Source organism: Lutra lutra, chromosome 3 (assembly GCF_902655055.1).
Source record: "Lutra lutra chromosome 3, mLutLut1.2, whole genome shotgun sequence".
NCBI classification, from domain to species: domain Eukaryota; kingdom Metazoa; phylum Chordata; class Mammalia; order Carnivora; family Mustelidae; genus Lutra; species Lutra lutra.
In genome coordinates, this window is record NC_062280.1 from 162,850,512 (window position 1) to 162,854,753 (window position 4,242).

At 36.9% G+C, this 4,242-nt stretch overlaps 1 pseudogene; it reads right to left on the bottom strand.

Annotated features, from left to right (window-relative positions):
- Positions 1-1,343: 1,343 nt before the first annotated feature.
- On the bottom strand, positions 1,344-1,596 carry LOC125096023 (thymosin beta-10-like; annotated as a pseudogene).
- Positions 1,597-4,242: the final 2,646 nt, after the last annotated feature.

Sequence of the window (4,242 nt, forward strand, 5' to 3'; positions counted from 1 at the left end):
TCACTACATTGCTCAACATAGTATTAGAAGTCCTACCAGCAGCAATCAGAAAACAAAAAGAAATAAAAGGCATTCAAATTAGCAAAGACATATTCAAATTCTAACTCTTATTTTATGTGGAAAACCCAAAAGATTCCACCCCAAAATTCCTAGAACTTATACAGGAGTTCAGCAAGATGGCAGGATATAAAACGAATGCACAGAAATCAGTTGCATTTCTGTACACTAACAATGAGGCAGAAAAAAGAGAAATTAAGGAATCAATCCCATTTACAGTTGCCTCCAAAACCATAAGATACCTAGAAATAATCCTAAGCAAAAGGTAAAGGATCTATACTCTAAAAATTATATAAGGGCGCCTAGGTGGCGCAGTGGGTTAAGCATCTGCCTTCGGCTCAGGTCATGATCTCAGGGTCCTGGGATTGAGGCCCACATCGGGGCTCTCTGTTCAGCAGGGAGCCTGCTTCCCCCTCTCTCTGTGCCTGCCTCTCTGCCTACTTGTGGTCTCTCTCTCTCTGTCAAATAAATAAATAAAATATAAAAAATTAAAAAAATAAAAATTACATAACACTTGTGAAATAAATTGAGGAAGACACAAAGAAATGAAAAAAAAAAATTCAATGCTTATGTATTGGAAGAATACATGCTGGGTGTGGTCCATAAATAATGAATCTTGGAACACTGAAAAATAAAATAAAATTTTAAAAAAGTTATGCTACCCAGGACAATCTACACATTCAAAGCAAACCCTATCAAGATACCATCAACACTTTTCACAGAGCTGGAACTAATAATCCTAAGATTTGTATGGAACCAGAAAAGACCCTGAATAGCCAGAGGAACATTGAAAAAGAAAACCAAAGTTGGTGGCATCACAATGACGGACTTAAAGCTTTATTACAAGGCTGTAATCATCAAGACAGTATGGTACTGGGATAAAAACAGACACATAGATCAATGGAAAAAATAGAGAACTGGAAATGTACCCTAACCCTATGGTGAACTAATCTTTGACAAAGCAGGAAAGGATATCTAATGTAAAAAAGACAGTCTTCAACAAATGGTGTTGGGAAAATTGTACAGCCACATGTGTTTTTTATTTGTTTATTTGTTTGGTTTTGCCATCATGTATGTTGTTTTGCCATCATGTATGATTTTTTCTTTAATCATGCAAATAATTTGTTATAATATCCTAGGGAAAACCAGAGAATTTGGCAGTCTGATTGTTGTGCATGTGTGTGTGGGGGTCCCCTCAGAGACCTGCAGGCTGGTGACATCAGCTCAGAGTGCCCAGGTTCACAGTGCCACTTGTTGCTTATATGCATCTTGCTGATGGCTATTCTTCCTCAACATCACAACTGGAGTGTCTTGAAGATGACAGGGTGGGGATCCTCTAGCTTCTTAGGAAATTTCATTCCACTTCTCCTGCTCAATGGTTTCTTTGGTCAGCAGTGTGTTTTACTCCTGCATCTCCATTTTCTTCAGCTTGGCCTTGCTGAAACTCACCATTTCCCCCATGTCCAGCTTGCCTGTCATTTTCGTAAAGTGATATTTTTAGCATCCAGGATCTATAAAAGCTTACCAAACTCAACACCCAAAAAAACAAATAATCCAGTCAAGAAATGGGCAGAAGACATGAAGAGACATTTCTCCAAAGAAGTCATCCAAATAGCCAACAGGCATATGAAAAAATGCTCCATGTCCTTGACATCAGGGCAATACAAATCAAGAGGACAATGAGATACCACCTCACAGGAGTCAGAATCGCTAAAATTTACAAGGGAGGAAAAAAAAATGTTGGCGAGAATGTAGAGGAAGGGGAACTCTCTTACACTGTTGGTGGGAATACAAGCTGGTATAGCCACTATGGAAAACAGTACAAAGTTTCCTCAAGAAGTTAAAAATAGAGCTACCCTATGACCCAGCAATTGCACTACTAGGTATTTACCCCAAAGATGCAAATCAAAAATGATCCAAAGGGGCACATGCACCCCAATGTTTATAGCAGCAATGTCCATAATAACCAAACTATGGAAAGACCTCATATGTCCATCAAAAGATGAATGGATAAAGAAGAGTGATTTTACATTATACACACACACACACACACACACACATATACACACACAATTATAAATATATATATTTACATATATATATTTGCATATAAGAGTGATTTTACTTATATGTGTGTGTGTGTGTGTGTGTGTGTGTGTGTAAATTAAAATATTACTCAGACATCAGAAAGGATGAATACTTATAATTTACATCAATGTAGATGGAACTGGAGGGTATAATGCTGAGTGAAATAAGTCAATGAGAGAAAGACAATTATCATTTGATTTCACTCACATGTGGAATATAAGAAACAGTGCAGAGAATCATAGGGGAAGGGAGGGGAAACCGAATGGGAAGTCATCAGAGAGGGAGACAAACCATGAGAGACCCTTAACTAGAGGAGACAAACTAAAGGTTGCTAGAGTGGAGGCTGGTCAAGAAATGGGGTAATTGGGTTATGGGTATTAATGTGAGCCCATGATGTGATGAGCACTGCGTGTTATATACAACTGATAAATTATTGAACTCTACTTTTGAAATTAATGTTGTACTATATGTTTGGTAATTGAGTTTAAATTAAAAAAAAGTTTATGCAACTGCCTGGAAGATATATAAGTATTTCTAATATATGCATGATGGTGTCTAGAAATCATGGAGCTCATTTTACTTCCTCATTGTGCAGTGTGCTGCAATGAAGTATTAGAATTAATCTTTCAAAACCATGAATGTCAGTAATTTTCTATGTACATTGGGCATTTAGCTGTTTTGTATAAAGTTAATAAAGATAATATCAAAGAACAAATGATTTAAATAGAATGTCAACACCTAAGGGAAGCTTAAATAGTGTAAAGTGAATAAACTATAATGTTATAGCTTATAATTCTACCCGAGAGGGATAAAATAAACATTAAATTACTATCTAACTGGTTGCCAGTCAAATTCCCTCTCTGCTATGACTTTATCAGGTGTATATTTTATATAGGAAAGATTTCTTTTTAGTTTGTAAGATTTTTATTAAACACATATTTAGATATTGAATTATCTTATTTAATCATAACATAAAAAATGAAATTTCTTATTATTTTGTGTTTTGGGGCCCAATTCCAATATGTATGTGTTTGAGGGGAAATTTACCTACACCAACAAGTAATGCTGGCACACCAGCTGAGTTTCCTACAATTCAACTCAATTCTGATAATATCCACCCAGAGTTTTCATCAGATTCCACAGGTTAAGAGCTCAGTCTCATAAGGCTTCCTGCCATCTCACTTTAATTTTAGTCACAAACCCAAATTACTACCTACGCTTCTGATGGAATGGTTACAAATTGGAAGTTACAACAACTGACTCCAATTCAGGATGTTAATTGCAAGTCCAGGCTATCACCCGTACTTCTAACCTACTGGCTATAAATTTGAGGTTCCCATGACTCCTCTACAGTGACTCACAGAACTCAGAGAAACACTTTACTTATTAGATTATTGATTTATCTTAAAAGGGAATAGCCACACAGAAGACATGCAAAGGTCAATGTACATGGGATGGGGCACAGAACTTCCACATTCTCTCCAGCATGCCACTTTCCCCAAATCTCCATGAGTTCACCAAATAGAAACCTCTTTGAACCCTGTCCTTTTGAGGTTTTAAGGAGGCTTTATTACAAAGGAATTATTAAGTCATTGACCATTGGTGATTGAACTCAATCTCAAGCCCTTACCTTCTCCCTGGAGGCTGAGGAGTAGAAATGAAAATTCTAACCTGTAATCACATTGTTAGCTCCACTGGCACCCAGACAGTCACCATCCTTAGCAGTTCCCAGAGTTACCTCATTAGAACAATAAATGGTGACTCAACTGGTTAAGCCTCCAGCTCTTGGTTTTAGATTAGGTCATGATCTCAGGGTTTTGAGATTGGGCCCCACATTGGATTCTACATTCAGCACAGATTTTGCTTAAGATTCTCTCCCTCACCCTCTATCCCTCTCCCCCCACCCTCTCTCTCTTTCTCTAATAAATAAGTCTTTTAAAAAAGGAATAATAAAAGTACTTTTACCACTCTCCACACTTAGGAAATTCCAAGGGATTTTAGAGTTGTGAACCAGGTATTGCATAGGAAGACAAAATAGGTATCATCTGAATGACCAAATATATACTTTTCTTATGAAACACAATATCAAACTAGTAA